Below are 24,458 nucleotides of genomic sequence, written 5' to 3' on the forward strand. Positions count from 1 at the left end.
TTTGCACATTGCGAATAATTCTTAGTCTTTCGTAAAACCATAAATTTTCAACAGAACCCAGTGAATGCAGAAATAGTGAGATTTTCCTGGTCGTCATTATGTTTGAGGAGTATTTATTCATTGACTAGGGCAATTTTACACATGACGATTTTGGATAAAGGATTTGACTCGCAAGTATAATAATTTAAAGCCGGGTAGTGCAAATAAGTGTAGATTCAACCGCGAAAAAGTTGAAATAATTCGGCTTTTCCAAGAGGAAAGCTTTTGATAACATTCATTGGCAGGCCTGTTTTGTTTCTACATTATTGATAGTTGTTGCGAACATGTGATTTTTTTGATAATGAGAATGTTTTGTGTTCAGAAATCCCGGGCTAAAATTCGTGATCATATTTAGGAAATGTAAGATTTCTTTCGTTCGTCTTTAATTTTTTGTACAGCTAGTAAATAGCTGATAAATTTACTTTCGCTAGCAATTCGTCAAATTAAATGATCAAATTACTGAATAAGTCAGCAATTCTCAGCTGAAAATTTTCTGAGTATTTTTGACGCTTGGATAAAAAAGGCATGTTGCGGAGAGTTTGGTAACAGAATTGGTTTACTAAATACTGAACGGCTTGCTGTTTAAAACCCAAGTGAAATTTTCCGGTACTCAATAATTCAAACTAAGTGTGTAATCGCAACGAAAACTTAATTCGAGTGCCTTAATATTCACCCTGCCATTTGAAGCAATGAAATGAAGAAAGATGGCAGACGTTTCTCTAACCAAAGGCTTAAAATGAGTAGGGTTATAATATAATTAGGATGAAAATAGTCTCAATATCCTTAATCAGTCTAATGGGCATTTAAGGGGTTACACCACCGTATATTTTTTTAAAAGGTCGAACTTTTATTTATTAGTCTAAAATGTGCTTTAGGATGTTAAAAATTATATCCCAAAAAATGGAAGACGAAAACAAGATATAAATGTTCAAATTGTTAATTCTTCCGCAACGCCTCTTATGTAAACCTCGAGTGTACTGAAAACCTTAAACGCATTTTTTTCGAACCCTTTTTTTGAGTTGGCAGGAAATTCAACTTGAACAAATAATGGTTTTTGATTGCTTTGAAATTTTCACAGCATATTCGAAAATGATTTCTCCAGTGTCGTACGTGGGATTTTAATTTCATATTGCTTAATTTTTGATAAATTAATTATTTGGGTCGATTTTCGAAAAAATTCGTGCGTCGCTTGCTACTGTCATAAGTCATAAAATTTTTGGCTCTATGTAAAAAATTACGGGAGATCAGGCCGTGGACCCCTACCAAAAAAAACTCGTATGAGGAAAATGCTACACAGCTGCTATCTTGTGATTAAAATTTCTCAAAACATTTTTGTGGTTCTATGGATATGTTACAAATCTCATTTAGCAATATTTCGATTCATCACTTTCTTGTGATAAGAAAAAATGCTTAAATATGCCCATTTTTGCGAACTCTATAAGGGTGTGTCCCCTTAATGTTATTCTGATATTGAGCTAGGATCTGCCCAATTCAAATATCTTTACTATGCCCAGATAGTAAAACATGGATTAATATTTATCATGAAAGCCGAGTGAAATATTCGAACACTGATTTGAAGTGAACTAAATTTGGTTCCCTTGTGGATAAAGAGGAAACTATTTTATTCTCATCTGTCAACTGAGCAATTTAGCTCCGTTGCTCTACCAGACTGTGATGAGGTAACAACACAGCATCTTATAAAGCTTTGCTCTGTCACTAGCAAGAGGATTCAGCAATGAGAGAATGTGGTTTCTCTCTGCTCTCTTAGTTACTGGGCAAAAAATGTGCACCAAAACAAAACTAATGTTATTGGGAGGTAAAATTTTTCTCTATCTCTTTGTTGCAAAGATGAGTAAAATGAAGCCTGCCGCACCTTGGCACAGTGGTCGGAAACGCCAAAAACGTGAACTTAATGCACTAGAGGCCAAACCATTGAATTTATTCACAGGGTGTCTTTGGAGGAATTGTTCATATGAATATTCCCCACAATCTGATAACAATCGAAATTAGGCATGGCTTACTATAATTGAATTAAAAAAAAAACTTTTTATACTGACGAGGTAGAAAGTTGGTGTCTTCGACAAAGTTTTAGAAATGCTCATAGTAAAGAATTTTGTTGAAGAACTTGACCTTGTAGGACTAAAGGTTATAGATTTAGAAGGCGTTTTCTATGGCAACCCCCTTAAATCTAGTTTTTTTAATATAACTTTTTTATTGCGACTTTTCGTGCAAACTACATTCTAGATATATGTGTAGGTATCAAAACTACATAATATTGTCGAAGATTGTATGTAAAAATACTCATTAGTTGCAAAGTTATTGATGATTTTAACATTTTTTTACACCAACTTCAACTACGTGTAAGAAAGAAAGGTGCAAACCAATATGCATGAACAGGCACTTTTTAACTGTCTAAACTATCCACAGTAAAGCTAAGAAGGTTTGGTGCGTGGCACTTTAGAACCCTATGAATAGGGTAAGCTTACTTTATCATGTTTTTTACCTTTTCCATACAAAATCTAACAAAAAATTTTTTTTTAAGTTTTTTTGCCCAAATTTTTGCAATTTTTAGTTTGATATTCAATTACAAGTATTATTTTCACGTATACCTGAATATTTCAGATTTTATAAACGTGGGAGCAAAAATGTGAAGTTTTTAATATCATTGGAGATCACACACCAATATATACTCAAATAGACATGTCATAACGAACTTAGTGTTTACAAAAGGATGTCATACCATTAATTACTAAATTTTATGAAAAAAAAAAACAAAAAGAATTTTTTTTGTTGATTTTTGTATGGAAAAAGTCAAAAAACATGATTAAGTAAGCTTACCCTATTCAGAGGGTTCTAGAGTGCCACGCTCCAAACCTTCTTGGCTTTATTGTGGATAGTTTAGACAGTTAAAAAAGTGCCTGTTCGTGCATATTGGTTTGCACCTTTCTTTCTTATACGTAGCTGAAGATGGTGTAAAAAAATGTTAAAATCTTCAATAACTTTAAAACTAATAAGTATTTTTACATACAATCTTCGACAATATTATGCAGTTTTGACGCCTACACATTTGTTTAGAACATAGTTTGCACAAAAAGTCACAATAGAAAAAGTTATATTAAAAAGACTAGATTTAAGGGGGTGCCATAGAAAACGCCTTATAAATCGATAGCCTTTAGTCCTATAAGCTCAAATTCTTCAACAAAATTCTTTACTATGAGCATTTCTAAAACTTTGTCGAAGACATCAACTTTCTACCTCGTCAGTATAAAAAGTTATTATTTTTAGTTCGGTCATAGTAAGCCATGCCTAATTTCAATTGTTATCAGATTACGGGGAACATTCATACGAACAATTCCTCCAAAGACACCCTGTGAATAAATTCAATGGTTTGGCCTCTAGTGAATTAAGTTCACGTTTTTTGCGTTTCCGACCACTGTGCTTGGGGGTCATTCGGTCCGTCTTCTCTCGCGTTTTCGTTCACGTCCATGTCGTCATTGGTACTGTCTTCATGATGCTCACGGTCGGATGTTCTTGTTTGTTTCTTGTACTTACGGATCGCTGGTGTAAATTCTTCTTCATCGGTATATGATTCTTTATTGCTGGTATTGGTTGTTGGTTTGGAGGTATTTTGTGTAATCGTTATTACTTCACTGTTGGTAATGTCAGTTGATTTGGTGGTACTGGGCCTGATCGTTGTGGAGCTGGTGATTGTTATTGCCTGGTCCGCAGTCGTTGGTTTAACAACCGATTGTGCTATGCTATATGCTAAGCCAAGACAAGTTTCGGTTTCACTGTATCTCATCGGCATAAACAGAACTTCTGCTCGAACGGGACATCACGTTTGATCAGTCGCTCGATTGAAACACAAAGTGTGTTTTAGTTTTAAGGGATTTGCGTCAAGCCGGCGCTAATCTATTCCGACAATAAGTTAGTGTTGGTTTCTGATGATGCGAAGCCGAAACGCAACACAGTATGAACCGATTGTGGTTTAGCATACGGCGGTTTTATACCGGTTACGGTCGTAGCAGGTGGAATTTCCTTAGCAGCCTCTGCACAAGGTTTTCCGTGGTGTAGCGGGTCTGTGACCAGTGTTCGTTGAGAATATTTTTTTTTATTTCGTTTATTTGACTCATAGCGGTAGCTTAACGGAGCCGTGGATCTTTTATGTGTTTACAATATGTAAAAAATAAAAATAAAAACAAATATTATTGATTGGCCGTTGGATCCCGTGCGCGCAACTTTTTATTGCGAGCGGAGACCTTCTTTCATGGCTCGCCTACTGTGTCATGGGGACAATTTAATTCTCTCCTGTCCTCCACATCAAGGTCATCATCGTTAAAAGTGTCTTGGTGGTATACACCAGTGCAACGCTCTATGGTGGAAAACGCAAGTGCAACGTTCTAGGGTTAAAACAGGACTACATAAAATATTACCACAAATAGACAATTAAGAGGTCCCTTAATAAATGGTTGCAATAAAACGAGAAAAATGCAGTGAAGATTCAATTTCTTAGCTTAAGTATAAAACATTTTACGATTTCCACGAATAACAGATTTTTAATATAAAATCAAAAAATGACTGCGAAATCCAAAATATTATCAATTCAAATGAATGTTCCACTTTTCCCCTTCTCAAAGATTAGGTTATTCGAAGCACTTCATTTTTTTAAAATCATTGCCAGATATTCGAATGCTTCTTCACTGTATTATTATCACAATCGAAAATCTGCTCGACCGATCTTGGTACAACGCACCTATTCCTAAAAATCTGTGCTCCCAAATATTCTAATACTTATCCTGTACGAATGCATGGCTAATGCGATTTAAGCTTCAGAGTCATATAAAACTTGATAGACTCCGATGAACCAGCCACTCGTTACCCAAATAGTGTTCTTTCGGATCTTTAGTGCTGTTGTGGGCAAGGTAGGTACCTATATATCACTTGCATAAATCGTTTGTAGGTGGCATACGCAGTCTTGTATAGCATTAATTCGTTATCGTTATCGAAGGGGGGAACTGGAAGGATTTACGACAATGATAAACTTCTCTATTCGTTTCGTTTAGTGCTGGGAACTTCACGGTAATAAGCCCATCCGACGGTACTGAGAAATGCTTGCTAGAATTTGTTCATTTCTCGGCCTACTACTAGTAATGAATTCCCAATTGAATACTTTACGCTGACGTCACAAATAAATTCGAGTACTGTACTGTTTACATGGACTTAGAAAAACTCTTTGCGAATTGCTTTGAGCGAATCTAGTCGTCCACAATTTTTTTCTAAGTCCATGTAAACAGTACAAGTGAACTGTCATGAAAAGTGAGGTTAACTGTGTCCGTAAAGAATCTAATTCTGTTGGTGTGATTCCAAGGCAAGGGCCCTGCAAGCTACATTATCTACATTAGAGGTGGAAAACGAAGACAGCACGTAGGGGAACTATGGGTAAGACGGACAGGTGGGGTAACATGGACATATGGTTATTTTAGGGATATAATATTAAAACTTCAATTGTATTGTATGTGTACTCTATTATTATGGGTAACCATGAATTATGAAACACTTAGTAGGCCTTGAATACTGATAAACGCGTACAATTTAAACAAATCTACAGAAAATTTTAAATAGGACGTAAGTAACATTGATAGCCTCTCTTTGTTTACTTTCTCTTTCGTTTATTACGACGCCATTGGAACACTTTGCACCAATTTTCCAGTACATATCGAAAGCCGACGGTTTTTACTAGAATATTACGCAAAGAGTAGAGTAGTAAATGTTGAAATGGCCGAGTAATGAACAGAAGAGAAAGATCCCAAAGAGAATCTCTCATTGTTACTTACAGCCTATTCTAAATTTTCTCTAGAAATATTGATAATCAGTAGTGCAGCTTCGTGCGGATGTAATTTTCAAGTTTCCGATTTTAAGGTTTATCAATTTTTCGTGAATTTTTTCCTTTATTTCGATAAAGTAACTCTTAAATGACATCTTCGTGGAAAATACTAGGTAAATTGATTTATGTGTGAATACTTATTCAAACGTTTAACAAATATGTGTACTGGTGGTGGTCTTGATTATTTCTATTGATTCATCCTTCATCGCGTTTAGAAGAGAAATTCTAGCAGTCAAACGTGGAGAATCATCCACTTAGCTGAAGGTCCCACACTCTGGCTGTGTGTAATCCAGGAACTGATGTAACCAATTGCGCATTTAATATACAGTAAAGACCCGTTTTTATCAGCCCCTTGGCGAATTTTAACCTGATAAAACAGGGACACTGATAAAATCGGGACATATATTTTTCTCTTTTTTTTAATAAACCGAAGCTCTTAAATATTCTTCTTTGGTCCTGACAGCGCAAAATTTATAAAAAAAATAATGTTTTTTTTGCATTTTTCGGATCTCTAAGATAAGAAATATGTGCCCAAGAAAGGATTTTCTCGATTTCATCTTGGTTCGTGGTCAATCGGGTCGAAAAGCTGATAAAATCGAGTGCTGATAAAATCGGGTCTCCACTGTATTACTTTCCAGTTTTGTATAAGTGATTGTGACTGATCATTGGAACAGATTGTATAGCTCTCTTTATGACAACGGCAAAAACGATATTAGGAAATTCATCATTTGCTTCAACTCTAAAACGTTAGTTTTCACCTCGAATTGAACACATATATTAATATATTAATCTATTTAAAACAGCCGTTAGAAATATTAAATTTTAATATTTTGTGTTGTGATCACCCTTTCTGAAACATGTCCGTCTTACCCCCACCATATGTCCGTTTCACCCGCAGTCTGGAAAAACTGCAGATATTTCTTCGTTTTCTAATTCTTTCCACAAGTGACTGGTTTTAAAACCACGCTATTTGTGAGCTAATCGAAACCAACTGTTGTCCAATTCATTTACATTTTCACGTTCTCCTGTTGATTGGTTCATAGGGTAAAACTTTTCGCTATCGCTAAAATATCTTTGCTGTTCGAATTAGTCCACAAATATACCAATCGGATCGTATTGTTGAATTACTACCGTGAGGAAACTCCGACAGAAATTTATTTCTTTGCTAACATTCTTCAATCGGTGGTCCAACTAGCCCAAAGTTTATCGAACTAGTTGGAAACCGCTTTTGAAAAAAATGCATTTGTTGCTTCTGCTGGCTGGTTTCGTTCTGGCATAGTTCTGCTAACTAACTTACCGACCTGACATACCCGTGCCCGAAGTTGGAACAAAATTATGTGTTCGTATTGCAATAGTAAGCAGTTCGAAGTACAAGTTCACATATACAAAAAAACGAATTCACACTCCAACTGAGAAAAGAAAGTTTCCGTGGTGTACAATCCAATCTAATCTTCCTAGCAATGAGATGGGACCGATATAGAGAGGTTGTTTTGGCATTTGCTATGAGTAGAATATTTCACAATAATATTATTTACTAACTAATACTTTCAATATATAATGTTTCGCAAGTTTCTCCAGTTGATAACCAACTGGTTGAGTTTGGTTTGCATTTTGTTTCACTATTCGTCTTGACAAATGAATCTCAAAATACTGCAAGTTTTTTTTTAAAAAGAGATTCGGAAAATATGTACAACGTAATTTTCTTGCATTTTTCTCATTTGTTTTGCTAAAATTTATGGTTTAATATAGGTGAGATTGTCCCATAAGAATCCGAGATTTTTGAGAAATTATTACACTTGAAAGTTGAATGTGAGTAATTAAAAAATATTACATGGAAAGCATGTCTGGTAATCACAATAAATTTGTAGTTCGTAAAACGAATTGATTAAAATTCAAAAAAATGTCATCAAAATCTACACTTCGAACAACAATCTTCACAATTCAAGCACAATTTCATTTCGACTCTCAGGCATTGATTCTATTATATAATAAGAATGGTAAATACTCAGGTGCTACCAAACACGCCGGTTCAGGACGACAACACGTTGGGCTCCGGTGCCGGGGGAGAACCAAACCGGAAATAAATCTTCTACCTGAAAGTTTTCCGATAAAAAAGTGAGTGCAGTTCCATTGTTGAGGCTCGAGGTGAGATTGTCAAGAGTGTTTCCCCGAGTTTTTCATTGCTTCGGAGGTCACTTCTGGTCTGGTGTACGGCTGTTGCAAGAAGAGAAAGTTCCAGTTATCGATGCTGTACTTGTAAACTTGTTAAATAGGTTAAGTGGCCACGGTCAGTAGCATCGAGAAGCGATTGTCAATTGGGATAGGAATGATGTAGGGAATACATGCCATCGAAATAGCCTAAATAGTCTAAAATAGTCTAAATTGATGCAGTATAATTTCTGTCTTAGGTTTGTGTATTAAACATTTTAGAATTATGATACGAAATATTACCACCTGCATGCCTAGATTTCCTTAACAGTAATACAATATTTCTCTCCAATTTTAATTGAGTGTAATACTACTGCGACTAGCGTGTGTTTTAAAATTTTTAACCTATTCATGCCCATGTTGTTTGTGGACAACAACTTTTTTAAGCAGCTATAACTTTTGGTTTAGGCGAGAATTTCTCCTAAAAACAAGTAAGTCTAATAAATGTGACTATTACCTTTCATTTATGTACTAGAAGTTAAAAATATTAGCTCTAAAACTGAAGTTATTACAATTAGCCTGATTGGATTCCGATAGAGTAGTGCTGCCAGAGACAGTTTACGTTAACGATGAAAAATGAAATTGTGATATATCTTCGGTATTTTGCAATATTATTGAAAACTGATAAAACATATCAATTAAGACCGTCTTCGACTACATTTTCCAAGTAATTGGACTATTGCAAAAATTCTAGTAAAATTGTAAGAAGCATTGGAAGGTAAAACTTGCGCAGCTTCTAGCACTGCGATGGAAACACCAATCTTTATGGAAAAAGATTTTTCGTGTTTCTTGACCCCTCCATTTTCAAGGAAAAATAGTTTTGGATCCCTGTGGGCACAAGAAAAAAGTTGGACATGAAAGTGTTAAATACCAAAGCTGTTATCTAAGAAATATACATATCGTAAACATTGAATTTTATTTTATTGATTCCATCTGTATTTTTTAAAATTTCATTATTTTTGTTAATTTAATTTTAAAATTTTAAGTTTTCTTTACTTCAATATTTTATCAATTTACAAAATTAATTCATTTTCACTTATTAATAAATTAATTCAATTTTACTTATTAATTTCATAATTTTATTATTTGAACTATTGACTTTAGAATTTTAATATATTTTGTCGGTTTTAATGACTTTTTAATATTATTGTACTCAGAACTAAAAATAATCAAATCTCTTTGTTGTCGGCTGAAAATCAACCAGATGCGACTCGTTGTGACTAGAAAAAATATTCATTCAAAAATCCATGTTATTCATGCAATTGAATAATATATTATAATAATAATATTAATAATAATATTCATTTTACTATTTATCTAGGCAATTGTTTTCAAATGCCGGTAAAGCGTAGAAAATAACAATTACCATCGATAACATTGTACCAGGGCCTACTTTGATGTATTTAATTCGTTGCTGCACGGTCGCTTCGTGTAATAATCGGACATGAATGAAAATCTGCATGGATGAATGGGCGGTTTGATCGTTTGACGTTTTCAGCTGCGTCACTGAATATTGAAAATGAATGCGGCTGAATATTATCAATTTTCATTCAATGAATTTGAATATTTTTAACTCTGATTGTACTAATAGCAATTCCACTCTACAGTCAATTTGCGCGAATCGAATGTCGTACATATCTTTTGTTAATCAATCTTGAAAAACACGTCATCTTGTCGATTTTATCTACATAGGTTTCGCAGCAACATTAGGAGAAAAAATAACCATCGTATAACCGCTGTAATGATAGATAGGCTTGGATTCGGCGTTTCTTTTTCTGAGTGAGTTGGCTTCAGTCAGATTTGACTGGTCGTGGAGCAACAGTTAAAATTGACGACTTCACCACACTCCTTTCACTAAAAGCTTCGTTGCTGCTCGAGGCGGTCATCTAGAACCCTTTATATTTTTGTTATACTGTTTGCGACTATCTTTCGTCGATAATTTCAAACTATGCTATTTAGGTGAAAACTCAAGAGATGCAAAGGTAGTAGAAACAGTTAGATATGTTTTTGAACTGGTGTAAAGTAAATAAGATGACGTTTAAAGTGTTGCGTCATCTCTTTCGCCCGCAATCGCTTATTAATTACTTATGACTAAAGTATTTCTCAAACTGTTCTTGTGAGGGAAACTTCTTTTAAGGCCTTAAGAGTTATTTAAGATCCATCCTCGATTTTAGCATCATATAGATTTGTTATTTCTAAGGCATCAAATATTTTTGGATCCATTTCTCGCGTTACTAAATACAGTATCAGTGCTGTGCAAAGATAAACAATCCGAAGTGTAATCGTAATACTTTACGCCTGGAAGTCGCCATCTTGGATTACAACACGGCGTCAGACATAAATTTCTGGCACCCAAGACCATTCCGAAATTACCCAGTCATCTAGATTCTAGACTGTGAACTCTGCACTCTTTACGCTTCATTCTGGACAACGGGTTCTGGTCTCCAATATTCTGTGCTATGGACTCTGGATTCTGAACTATTATCTCTGGGGTCTTGATTCTGGATTCTGGAATCCGAACTCTAGACTCTAGACTCTGAAGTCTGGACTCTGAGCTCTGGAATCTGCACTCGGGACTCTGGATTCTGGACTCTTGGCTCTCCCCTCGGCACTCTGGATTCTGGTTCTGGTCTCTGAACTCTGGACACTGACACTGAGCTTTACATTCTGGACTCTTCACTCTCATCGCTGGATGATGGACTCTTGGCGCTGGCCTCGAATTTCTGTACTATGCACTCCGGACTCTGGACTGTGGCCTCTCTCCTCGGGACTCTGTACTCTGGATTCTGGTCTCTGGGCTCTGTGCTCTGGACTCCGGACTTTGAGCTCTGAACTCGGAACACTGGGCTCGGTATTTTGGGTTGAGAACTCTGTGAACTCTGGTCTTAGGATTTTCGTCTCTGGACTCCGAGCTCTAGGTTCTGGACTTTGAACTCTGGATGCTGCACCCTTCGCGTTGTGTTCTGGATTCTGGCCTCTAGGTTCTGGGCTCTGTGCTGTGGAGTCTGAACTGTGGCCTCAGTATTTTGGGTAAAGTTTTTCCGGGCTCTGGATTGTGGTCTCAGAGCTGTTGACACTGGCCACAGTAAGTTGGGTCGAGGACTCTGTTTTCTGCACCCTGAACTGTGAACTCTGAATTCTTAACTCTGGATTCTGAGCTCGAGATGCTGTGCTATGGACGCTGGACTGTAGACTGTGGTATCTGAGTTTTGGGCTCTGGGTTTTGATTCTAGACTTTTGACTCTGAGCTGTGGACTTTGGACTCTAAACTCTGGACTATGTACTCGGGACTCTGGATTCTGGACTCCAGACTCTGGGCTCTCTCCTGGGGACTCTGGGTTTTGGTCGATGGGCTATGGAATCTAAACTCTGGATTATCGAATCTGAACTCTGGATTCTGAACTCTGAGCTCTAGAATCTGGACTCTAAACTCTGGTCTAACTATTTTGGGTTAGGGACTCTGGACTTTGGGCTCTGGACTCTGGATTATGTGCTGGGGACTCAGGGCTCAGAATTTTGGGATATAAACTCTAGACTCTGGTTTCTGGTCTCTGGGCTCTGGACTTTAAGTTTTGGACCCTGGGCTCTGGCATCTGAACTCTGAACTCTGGGCTCTGAACTCTGCGCTCTGGACTCTAAACTCTGCACTCGGAACTCTGGATTCTGGACTCTGAGCTCTGTCTTCGGAACTCTGGGTTCTGATCGCTGCGCTATGGACTCTGGACTCTGCATTCTCGACGCTGAACTCTGAATTATGGAGTCTCAGTATTTTGGGTTAAGGACTTCCGACTCTGGATTCTGGTCTCTCTCCTTGGAACTCTGGACTCTGGGCTGTGGAATCTGGAGTGCGGGTGTTCTCCTCAGGATTCTGGGTTTTGGTCTCTGGGTTATGGACCCTGAATAAAAATACACTAAAACAATCAGATTGGACAAGGAAAAGTATTTTTCAAATAACTTTTTTTCTTAAAAGTACCCAACTTGAATTTTTGACGGTTTCATCCAAATCATAGGTAAAATTTTTAAAATCGATTTTTTCAGAGTAGAAGTCGATGAAGAATTTTTTCAATATTTTTATTCAAAAATTTGACTAATTTTATGAAAATCATTCTTACAACATTTTTTTTTGAAGGAATTGTAATTTTTAGACTATAGCCATTAAAAAAAGTAAATAAAGTTTGAACCTTTTCAAAAGACAGTCTAGATCAGTTTTCGAAAAACAAAGTTTGCAAAGTGGCTTTTTTTGACAAAGTGTTCATGTACAGAAAGTTTCTGAAGTTCTGAAAGGGTGCTGCCAACTCTAAGTACGATTTAGCGCGAAATTCGTCCATACTCTTGTGACGGAGAGATAGTTAGATTGGTGAATACCCCACGAAAGTGTTCTGCAAAAAGGTCTACGGATTCGGCTGTGTATTGCTCACTAGCATCCCCGAGATAAACATTTACAAGAATACCGCCAGCTCGTTTTCTGCTGTTTACAAACTTCTAGAACGTCTAGGGGTTGTTCCGAAGGTTGCTTTGAAGGTGACTTTTATACTCGCCGAAAGCACTATTCCGGGCAGTTTCGTATTGAAGTTCGGTGTGGCGATAAACAGCTTTGTGTTTTCATCGGTCTTCTATTCTATTCTATTCTATTCTAACCCTTACACAGCCAGTATTGAAAAGCATCCTGGAAAACACTGCAGTTATTATGTAATGTTTTACATTTCTTATAAAAGAAATGTATAGAATTCGCTCAAACTTTCAAGATTTTTTCCGAGGCCCGGAGGGCCGAGTCTTATATACCAATCGACTCAGCTCGACGATTTGGGACAATGTCTGTGTGTGTGTGTGTGTGTGTGTCTGTGTGTGTGTGTGTGTGTGTGTGTGTGTGTGTGTGTGTGTATGTAACGGACAAATTCTCATTCGTGTTTCTCAGCAATGGCTGAACCGATCTTATCCAAACCAATTTTAAATGAAAGAACTAAACAACAGTATGAACGCTATTAATTTGTTTTTGATTCTGATGTTTAGTTTCCAAGATATGAATGTTTGAATGTGTAAAAATGGCGTTTTTTGCAGTTTCTTGGAATTATTTGCCGAAGTTGACAATATAGATTAACAATTTATATGTTTTTAGATAGCATTAACGAATACCTTTCGAACAAGCTATAGATTGTTGAAATCGGACTATTATCAAAAGAGATATTTAACATTAAATGCGGACGAAAGATTTTTATCATTTCCCATTGCCAGAAATATGACCAAAAACATGTAATCTATTTTTAACGCCAAAACGGCTTATTTTAGGTCAATAGTATCTTCGGAGAATTTAATGGAGGCAATATGCCCTTTCTTTTGGTATTGTGCTTTTGCTGATTAATCCCCCTATGAGTGAGATATTTTCACAAATTTTCTTGGAAGTGATTATATCGAAATGATGCCTTCAGCAAATTTGTAGCTCTTACTTTTGCGAATAACTTTACTGAAGACTTCAAATATTTATTTTGAATACTTTAAAAGTTATGGCTTGTTGTTTGTAGATTACTCTTTGTCGCCTATTTATTGTTCAATATAGTAATAATCCATTGAAATAAGCCAAACATTATTTCGATAAAACGAATTTTGTATTTCATTTTTCTATCTACAACCGCTAGAAATAATCACCGAACACTTCCAAGTTGTCTGGAAGGAACTTGATAACTTATCAGTGCAAAAATGTTCATTTGTGCGAACCTTCTGACTGCAATTTTTCTAACTCATGACCATCGTATCGATCTGAAACATATCGGAAAATGAAAAGCGAAATAAATAACTCCAAGCAATGGCGTTGCCAAGAGAAGGTTTTGGGGTTTAACACCATACAACGCCCCCCCCCCCCCCCACCACACCCAAAAAAAATTGGATTGAAGTTGAAAATTTATTGATGCTGACTGATTCAATTCAATATTACAATAACAATTATCTGATCCGTACATCGATATCCTGTTGTTGTAAACATCATGAGGACTTTTGATAAATTGTCGGAATGGGGTCCTGATATGTAACTGATCTATTGGTCTTGATTTCACAGTTGTCTAATTGCATCAATATCAAAATCCTGCCTGAAAACATTCCAATAGAAAATTCCAGAGTTCTGTAATCAATCATAATCCTCAGATTTCTTTTCAAATTGAGCTCGTTTTTGTAGAGATGTACTGTAATAAGGGTCTTTATTTAATAGGAAGCGAAGTTAAAATTGATTTAATGTCTATGAAACATAGAACAGCTCACCAAAAAAATGTATAACTTTCAACATTTGCTAAAATGTTTTTGCCTTTCTCATTCACTCTAAAATTCGTCAATCTAATCCCGACCGGGAGGGCCGAGTGTCATATGCCAATCGACTCAGTTCGTCGAGATCGGAAAATGTCTGTGTGTGTATGTATGTGTGTGTATGTATGTGTGTGTATGTGTGTATGTGGAAAAAATGTGACCTCTGTTTCTCAGAGATGGCTGGATCGATTTGCACAAAGTTTGTCTCAAATGAAAGGTACAACCTTCCCATCGGCTGCAATTGATTTTTTTTATTGATTGGACTTCCGGTTCCAGAGTTACGAGTTGAAGAGTGCAATCACACAGCAAATTCCCATATAAACTGAAATGAAAAATTTTCAAAATCAAATTTGTATTTTTGATGCCAAATGACTTTATAATGCATGAAACATCGAGATTTGATGTAAACTCGAAAAAAATAATGTTTGACAAAAATTGATTTTTTTGGGACATTTTCGCCTTTCTCATATAGAAAGGTTATCCAATCACTCTAAAAATCGTCAATCATACCGGCCCGGAGGGAGTATGCAGTAAGTGGTTGCTACTTTAAATTTAAAACTAGTTTAAAATTTCTTAACAAGTTGAAAATTTTCGGCAGGACCCGAACCTCCCGGATCTTACTATGTGATACTGAAACATCGCTTGAAACCAGCGGCGGTCAGTATCTCAAGATCGTGGCTGTCGATCCATTGTACGTATGTGCAAATCGAACTGAACATGTAATATTTAATTCCACCATTGTATTGAACATAACCAGCCATGGAATCGTAGTCTGGACAAATGAGAAAAGCACAATTGCACCACTAGGTGGATTAAAACAGGTTTTCATTTTGGGAATGCGTCGAGTTGAGACGAAAACGTAATATGATTAATATCGAGGATAACACTTTCCGAATGTAGAGAGAAATTTATGAAAAATTACGATTTCCATTCGACTCTAGCAGGTTCTGATCGATTTTGATGAGATTTTTTTTTTTTTTTTTTTTTTTTTTTATTTCAATTATAGAGGTTTTAACCTTAAGGTCATTCGCCTCTTCGGGTTAGAAAAATCTCTTAGGAAAAATTTCTAACCCTATGTGCGGGGTCGGGACTCGAACCCAGGTGCGCTGCGTACAAGGCAATCGATTTACCAATACGCTACGCCCACTCCCCTGATGAGAATTTGATTTTTGTTGTATGACCAATTATGTATAGGTCAAATGTTCAAAAACAGTAATTTAAGGTCAAGATAACATCATTTTGAAACCGCCAATTTCGGAGGGTTAGTATCTTCGATGAGTTTTACAAACGTTAAACAGCGCATCATTTGATAAAATAATTTTGACGGTATATCGTCCAAGAAGTATTTATGGTGAATTTTCTCAGGTTAATATTCATGACTACAATAAAGTCTCAACAAATTCGCTAAAAACACGAACTCTGTTACTATTTTTTGAAAAATTAATTCTGCATAATTTTAAAACTTCAAAAATTACGGTTTCGGAATTATGCCGTTTGGACAGTAAGATCGATTTTCACCAATCAGGAATCAGAATATATTGGCTCAAATGGCACGATTTTCACCAAACCCCCACCAATTGTAAAATTGGTATTGTAAACAAAATGTAAGGGTGAAACTTCAATGCTGATAGGTGGGACCGAAAAAGTAAACAATCGTCAAAGGGGCGATACTATCATTTTGTCAATTTCAATAGCAAACACAAATTTTAATTTAATAATTTCAAATACTTCATGAAGTTTTGGGTTTCGATCACTGAATCATGCAATCTAGGATGTAAAAAACACAATATTTCTTAAATAGGAAATAAAACCAAGTCTGGAAATATTCACTGTTGATTTTCTTTGAATGGTGTCACTGCTAGTATCTCTTTTTTCCAGAAAAAGCGTTGATGTTTAGGTCTCAGTCGCGTTGAAAATTTGAGTATAGTATAAACTTCATTCCGATTCAAAAAAAAATCGATTTTTTGGCTCAGTACAATATACATAACCCCTTTAGGAAAATTCAGTTTTCCCACCACAATGCATTGATTGAGGAATTTAGATATTTTATTAACAGAGCATTAGCAATAATTCGTTTGTATGTCTATTTTATGGGCCATTTTTTCGCCCTCCCATTGATTTGGTTTGAGATTTCTAGCACTGATGTTGTCCTATGCTGATTTGAGCGATTCTCTGTGTCCTGCCACAATCCCATGTAGTATGTGTTATCAAAAACATCGCGAAGCATCAAGTTCTAAATGTTCTCAAACGATATAATATCCGAAGAGAGTGATAAGAGTTATAAGAAATGTCTCATCACACTGTTAGGTGGATTAAAAGCGTTTTTCTTGTTAATATTAATATTTGAAGCATATTTTCATGTCGCAAATATTAAAACGGCCAGGCCTACTTTGCAGAGTTGGGTTTGAAGTTGTTTAATGAATAATTTAATTAACGAATTGTTTTGAATCTTAAAGGAGGAAGAAACGAGGACAACCGTACCGACCGTTTCAGTTTGAAGGGGATATGTATAATAAATCGTTGGGAGTGACTTTGCTAAGAAGGTTAATGTCACTCCTTTGGTCCTTTGGGATGGGACAGAGGTATTTACACCTTGCCCTGGCTAATAAGCCTAGGTTATAGCGCCTTTAGTCGCTCTAACAGCTTCGTGTTTTCGTCGGTCTTGTGATAGAAGTATCGCTTGCGTTATTTTCGGAGAATGTTGCGTAGATGAGGAAGCTCGGAATTCTACCACGGATACTTGTAGTCCGTCTTTCTGTTGACACGTTTCTTAGGAACTATACGGCGGAGTATCTCGTATGCAGTTCCGTAGAGCACCGCGGTAGTATGATCTAGATCAGTTGCACCTAACAGATCGAACCAGTCAGCAGCATCGAAGGTCGCGGATACTTCATCAAAATTTCAGCGATTGAAGTCAAACTTGAGGCCGTGGGTGGATTCAGCAAAAGTGTCTTCTATTTCAACTTGCATATTAAACATCAGCACGAAGGGTTTATGTTGAGCGTCTACTTTGAGTATAGAGGTCGGAGGCTCGAGAAATTCGACAAATCGGCGTAGTTCACGAATGCCAGATCAAGCGTCCGTCGATATGCGTTAGTGAGAGAGTTGATTTGACACAGTCCTCCAACGACTTTCGTTTCCGTGATAACTATCTCTTGTTCGGTTGTGTCATTTTCAGGTAGGTAGCATTTGAGATCATCGTCGAATTTGTTGAACTGCAGAGGGGTGCTCAATGTACAGGACTGGACTGCTGTCTAGCCGCAGATATATACAACAAATATACAATGAGAAATTTGCTAGTGAAATCTGCAGAATAACTTGTTCCAAGTATTCAAAACTAGGCATTTTTATTACAGTGCCGGTGAGATTTTTTTTAGCGCGATAAGAACGCCGCATCCGCGACGAAGTTGACTAGAGTTGCGATCGCAACGATAAATTGGTCGGTGTTAAATCAGACCGGACCAAGTCGCAAAACATCAAAAAATGAGTTAATGATAGCACTGGATAAAGAATCTCTTCGTTTACATTCTACTTTTACCAGATTTGAAAGATGAAACAATAAACAAGAATTATGGTAAAAATTATGTTCCTATTATAATGTAAAGGATGCTGCGATTCAAACTTCAAACGCGTTTTTCTCGAATTCAATGCACTGTGACTTAGTCCGGTCTGACCTAATTGTAGTTCATTGAAAGTTCCGAGTCATGTCATGTCAGCGCGCAACCAGATTTCTGTGAGAACAATAACATTATAATCGCAAGAAGAGAGCTTCAGCAATAAATCTTGAGTTTTGGTTCTCATTCCTCGAACATTTTGATAGTAGACGTACAAGAAACCGTCCGACTTCGAATTGGAATTGGCGGCCCACTTGGAATTGAAATTGGCGGCTATAAGCAATCCATCTTTGAAGGGAACGAACGCTAACGTGCGCACGTCGCTTCCTTTAGGGGCCAGCTTGTGTACTTCGACGCTGTTGGTGTCCAGTCTTGACTTGACCATTTCTGTTACCGTATCATCTGGTACCTGTGGCATCACCCCGGGCAGTTACAACCAAAACTTTGGCTCTCCATTCTCCATTCTTCTATCTGATCTGACCCATACTCGCCGATAACAATTCCTACGATTTCCACAGGTACGGGCTCGGGCCGGGTTGGGGTACAAATTCCCGTACTCGGGAATTTCTAGACTTGAAAACGGTGTATAAATCCAATTATATTCTATTTACAAATTAACTAGTATTTTCATACGTAACGATTAGTATACGGCCTGTGTTGAATCGAAGAGGGCCAAGGGTTATTATAAGACACATTAACATACGCTGTCAAATGTTTTACTATTCACTCGCGCTTCGAGTAATAAACGGAAGCTGTATGTAACCATCAAGCATGAAAAATACTAGTGAAAATTTTTACGTTTTGATCAGTATGGCTTAAAACCAAGCTTAATACAGGCTACGTAAGTCCCTCAGTATCTTTCATTCCCATCTCTGCGTCACTTCATATTATACATCAATCTAAAAATGATTTCGCTTCCAATGCCATCCACGTGAAATCTTTTTCGGAAGCTACTTACCGGTATAATATCAATTTTCCGTCACCTTTGGTACTTTCATATACAACTTTTCCTTCGTTTACATTTTCAGATTCTAACGTGACTCACCTTGGCGGAATCGCTCCGATCGTGGTCCCAGCTCAGGTCAGACGATGCGACCCGGATTGGGGGCAGATATTACCGGCTAAGCCGATTATGCTGTCTGTCACATGCTCGAATAGCTGAAGGTGCCGCATATTATCCGAGCAGCAGCAGCCAGCGTCGTCATCCGACAATCCGAGAGCGTGTTGGACGAGTACAAGTCACCGCAGACAGGTGAATGTCAGGTTTTTTTGCCGTCATCCATTTCATCTTCCGAACCGAAAACCGGGAGGCTGCCGAGGTTGAGCTGTTAATCTCTAACTTATATATGTATGTATAACCTGGCAGTAAAGCCGACAGCTTCCAGAGACGGATATAAAGCATACCTTCCGGTCGGCTGCTGCCTTTCAAGGTTTCGGTGTGTATTTATGCCGACTTCTTCCATCCGTCAGTAGCTCAGCAGCATGGTTACATTGAGCCATGGGATGCAGAAAGATTTTCCGCTTTCCCGTTGCACGGCTGGCAGCGGTGTTTGCTGAGTTGTATTGTTGGCTTACGGTATCATCCCGTTCTCGAGCCAGGGCGCAGTCGGTGTCGTTGTTGGGAAACGGAAAGGCACTTACACACTCGTTAGGGTGGATCTTGTTTTGTGAGAATATGTTGGTTATGAACACTTTCAAATGGAGTATGAAATGGTGTCACTGAATTGATTAATTTTTTTTGTTCGCATCGCTTGAATTCTTTGCTCTTTATGTATCAATCCGGAGAGCTAGTGATATGCCATGAGTGGTACTTGGTGTTTTTCGTTATTATTGATGGAATTTTCGCGTAAGCTTCACTTTACGCATGTGAATCGAACAGCATACCAAAACTTCGGCATAGAATCGTTCAAATGAGCTGGCACTCCGATATTTTTAAAATAACTTGTCTCCCAGCTGCGAAAGAATCTAATTTCTTGTTTCGTTAGCCTTTGGAAAACATACGCTTCTATTCAAAACTGTAAGTTAGAAATCAGATGAAGTTTCTGACAAAATCATCATTTTATCATCGTATTTCGTATGATGTATAAAATCTATCTTCTCTTGAGTTGTCAACGATATTCACTATAGATTTTTAGGAACACCCTTATCCTTCGATTAGCATATTTATCAATGGTTTGTAGAATGCATACAGCTTCGGGTGTGTTCCTTTTGGTCGTGCACGTGAGAAAAAGATGAATATGTTACATAAATAGTGCACGGCAAGAAGCCACCAGCTCTAGGAAGGGTTATAGTCGGTCTCTAGAAGCAACCGGTGTGCGCGGAGAGGGGAGGGGATATTTATTATAAAGAGTTTTTCCGCTGGTGTCCTAATAGGTATAAGGAGTATGGATAATTGAATAGCTGCATAATAGTATGATGCATGAGGATTGTGGAAGTGACCTTGTTACTATGAAAACTTATGAATAAGGTGAAAAGAATCGATATTTTTCATCACGTCAGTTTGATTATAGTTTCAAATGACAGCTAAGTGATCAAGTGTGCACTGGATACTCGGTTCATTTTCTAAAATTTCCTTTTAACATGAATTGTCAAGACCCTATGCTTCGGGTGATTTTGGTTTTGTACTGCTTCGCAATATTTTGTTTCTCATTGTTGTTTACGTTACCTGAGAAAGAGTTTCTCCACCCAAAACGGCGAACTCAGATTCTCTGTTTATGGCTCACAATCTCATACCTAAAAGCAGACTTCCCATGAAAAAGCAACAATTTTGTACCTGTGTACAAAATTTCGTGCACGTGTTCAACCTCAAACATGCTTCGTCTCGATGTACAGGTTCGCCTCAAACATCGAACCCAAGCGAACGGTGTACAAACTCTAGTTCAAACATCCGTGTACGTACACCGGGTGCGTACACGAGAACAATTTGCACAAGGAAAAAAGAGTCAACACTAGTGATGATGAGAGTGAGAAAGAGAAAAGCAGTGCCTTGAACCTACGTGTACGCACACCGTGTACGTACATGGGGTCGGTTGTGCAAGTGAACATGTGCACGTGTTTAGGTATGAAATAGCGCGTTTGAGTTTGTCCACGAAGTGTGGGTACAATATGAGCACAGAACCAGAGCGAGCATTGTGTGCGATGTGCATATGGGAAGACTGCCTAAAAGCAATCCTTTTTGAACATAGTGTTCTTCGCTCACAGTTCGAGATGAGCGCAAACAATCTATGACACACACACACACAACGAGATTTTCATAGTATTTGGTTTCGAATCAAATCACTGCTTACAAAGCTTACAAAAGATTCGCTTACTCCTCCTTACATTTCCCCCACCCATCACACGCAATCTCGTCATTGCTGCTGCACTGCATTTTGTTTTGTTCCATTCTGTTCTCCGCTGCTATAAATAGCTCATGACCTGAAACTCCTAGTAAACAAATACGGCCGTCAGATTCCTAGGTTAAACCCGACAAACATCTATCCGCTAAAAACAGGCCCGTGCGCAAGGGAGGGTTTTGAGGGTTCAAACCCCTTCCATGAGGGTTTTGAATTACTTTTAAAAATTTATTAACCTCCTGCTCATGAAAGAAACAATCACTCTAGAAACAAGTCATTGCAGAAACCAAATAAGAAATCTTGCGAGGGTGGCTGGAAAGGAATGTATGTCAAATTGGTTGGCTTCTCTGGATCGATTCACGCTTCGACACGTTTCGATGTTAGCAACAGTTGTAAGTAGACCAGTTACACAGCAAAGGTTGGTTAGTGGGCAAGCAACAGGAGCTAAGAAGGAAAACCACTTTGTCGGAGAAAATTGGGATATCGTTGTCTGGAGAAAATTCACCGCCAATTATCGTCTCCGTCGGAGTGGCTGATAGCTAAATGACTCGTGAAAATGGGCATCGGTATCGGGAGAAATACCACCGTTGAGGAACTCTCAGCAACAGCTAGCAGATAAATAGGAACGAGTAGCGCCAAGAAGGACAAGAAACCTTGCGAAGGTGGTTGTAAAGAGAAGTAAATCATTATAATTGACACCTCCGAGTCGGTTCGTGTCTCAACAGGTGACGATATGTGCAGACCTGAGTGGATCAGACATACCGAGAAGTTTGAACAGTAAGCAAGAAAAAGCAGCAATGGAAAAAAAACATGAACGTTCAACACAATCAGCAAGCAGCACAAGAGCAAGAGTACAATGCCTAGTGAAGTAGTACCTAACGATTTATTTATGTATTAATTCATTTTCGTCAAGCTTATGTAGACTACATAGAATGGTATTACAATATTTGCTTATATACTATACATTATGTCTACGTTTAAGTTCAAATTTAATTTGTTTTCTGGACATGGGAATCGACTATTTCACAACTTTCATTATAATGACGCATCATTCTATTGATGGCGCTATTTTTTGGCATAGTTTGTCCTAAAAGAATGTTCTTGGAATAAATTACGAGTTCTTAGCTGTCGGCTAGGTACAGAAAATTTTATTTACGAAAGTAATTATGCGGATTGTACACGTTGACAAATAATGTCGTTGATAAAGCAAAGCATGGCAAATTCGCGGCGTTCTTTGAGTGTTTGTATGTTACTCAGCATGCAACGTGCTTTATACGATGGAAGAGGAAATGTCATCCAGTTTAGTTTACGAAGTGTGTACAAAAGAAATTGTTTTTGGACTGATTCGATGCGTTCTTCGTACAGGACAGTATATGGGTTCCATACTACGCGGCAATATTCCAAAATTGGGCTGACATATGTATTGTATAATGATTTAATTGTGTAGGGGTCTTCAAAATTATAGCTGAAGCGTTTAATAAAGCCCAGCATACTATTTGCTTTATTTATTATTGTATTGTAATGTTCCACAAATGTGAGCTTGGAGTCTAAGATTATATGGGAATTTGCTGTGTGGTCGCACTCTTCAACCCGTAATTCCGGAACCAGAAGTCCAATCAACAAAAAATTCAATAGCAGCCGATGGGAAGGTTGTACCTTTCATGTGAGACTAAGTTTGTGCAAATCGATCCAGCCATTTCTGAGAAACAGAGGTGACATTTTTTTCCACATACACACACATACATGCACACAGATATTTTCCGATTTCGACGAACTGAGTCGAATGGCATATGACGTTCCGCTCTCCGGGCCGGGATTATGTTGACGATTTTTAGAGCGATTGCATAACCTTTCTATATGAGAAAGGCAAAATATACACCAAACGCAGCGCCATCTAATCTCATTGTCTGCATTCTCAGATCAGCACGCATTATGGCAAGTGCATGCGATAACTGCGCAAAAACCGTCGAATCGGACGACGACTTTATCGAATGCACAGACTTTTGTAAAAATGTGGTGCATATGCAGTCGTTCTTGAAAAGATTTGCGGAAACCTCAAATTTATCTTGGATGTGCAATCAATGTGTCAAGCTTCTTTGCTTGGATATGTTATTGCTGGCTATCGCTGGGAAATGCTGAACTAAAGGCCAAGTTATCCAAAAATACCCAGCAAATTTCGCGCCTCGCTAAAAAGGTTTCAACAGCTACTCCAGTCCGGCCAAATTTTGGCACCTTTCGGCCACCTCAGAAACGTCGTCACGAGGATGACCCTGATCCGAGCAATATTCTTGTTGGTGGTCGAAAGTTAGTCGATAATAGCAACATTGTCACGGTTCCACCACCTCCCACGCCGTTGCACAGAGGAGTAACTGAGGTCGAATCCTGGTAAAAATTATTTAATGCTGCTATTGCTGTTATTATGCCTTAATACGAACAAAAAATAGACAATAACTAGTTTTTGGAACAATTTGGCATCTATCCACCTAACAGTGCAGAGGTCGATTTTCTAAATCCTTTCGAATACTGGTAATCTCGAGGAAATCTTTGTGAATACATGTGTTTTTCTAGTTGCATAAACAAATGATCAGTGAGAAAGGAAGAGGGAAAGGGACGTCTTTGCACGTATTCATAGAGATACATTCTTCTAAACATAGTATTTGGCTCTACTGCATTTCAATGTACCTCAAATTAGTAAAAATTTCAATATTTTCAAATCGCTTGGAATTTGTGGATCAGACAAGTCCGGAAGAGTTCTTAAGTTTTGTTTGATAGCTGGAATCTTGTTTTATAATACTGCTTCAGCAACTTTGCTGGATCTCGCCGTTTAATATAACTGTTTTATAATTCAAATTTGGAATAAAATGTTAAAAAAACGTATTTTTTCAAGTTGGTGCAATGCACAGAAACACTACTATTTTCAGTTAGTTTTAGGCTGAAGTTATACAAATGGTTGTGTTCAACTACGTTTGTAATAATATTGTCTTATTTAATACAGTCATCATCACTAAAAAGTGATATTGCTGGATATATAATGAAAATGATTAAAAACCTCCTTAAAATATCGCAAATTTAATCCATGCAAAAATT

The 24,458-nt window shown here is 37.5% G+C and overlaps 1 protein-coding gene across 1 annotated transcript in view; it reads left to right on the plus strand.

Moving 5' to 3' along the window:
• Positions 1-24,458, plus strand: part of LOC131679233 (protein amalgam-like) — a 425,726-nt gene that overhangs the window by 186,328 nt on the left and 214,940 nt on the right. Inside the window, exon 3 of the mRNA XM_058959907.1 lies at positions 19,065-19,288. The gene's annotated coding sequence lies outside the window, so the exon portion shown is untranslated. The remainder of the gene's footprint in view (positions 1-19,064; positions 19,289-24,458) is intronic.

The sequence above is a fragment of the Topomyia yanbarensis genome, chromosome 2 (genome assembly GCF_030247195.1).
Source record: "Topomyia yanbarensis strain Yona2022 chromosome 2, ASM3024719v1, whole genome shotgun sequence".
In the NCBI taxonomy this organism is placed as follows: Eukaryota; Metazoa; Arthropoda; class Insecta; order Diptera; family Culicidae; genus Topomyia; species Topomyia yanbarensis.